Raw genomic sequence first — 484 nt, forward strand, 5'->3', positions numbered from 1 at the left:
GGAGATGGGATGGGAAGAGATAGAGTGGAAGTCCTATGGGGAAGAGACATCAAAGGGGAAGGGGTACAGAAGAGGAAATTTAAGATTACAGCCCTACCCCAGGTAGTGGGAGCCTGGGGTTGGGGGGGAAGGGTGGCAGGTGGGGGCTTCCTGGGAGGTCCCAGGTCCAGCAGCAAGGCCTATGGGTACCGATGCGAGGAGAGGGAAACGAGGGGGTCATGGGGACACTGAGGAAGGGGATGAGGAGGGGGATGGGCCAAGTTGGCTAGACCCCTTCCAGGGGCCTCCCAGTGGAGGCTGCAGGATTCCCCAGTCTGGCTGAGCCAGAGACGGAAGGCAGAGTGAGGAGGCCATCTAGCGGCGGGGGCTGGTGGGGAGGCGGGGGCGGGCCCAGGAGGCGCCTCCTGGGGGGGTGGGGGCAGAAGGCAGGCAGCCACCTGTCCTCAGCAGGGATGCTGGTGAGGGATAGAGGGCTGGGCAGAGG

Source organism: Ursus maritimus, unplaced genomic scaffold, assembly GCF_017311325.1.
Source record: "Ursus maritimus isolate PB19 unplaced genomic scaffold, ASM1731132v1 scaffold_3, whole genome shotgun sequence".
NCBI classification, from domain to species: Eukaryota; Metazoa; Chordata; class Mammalia; order Carnivora; family Ursidae; genus Ursus; species Ursus maritimus.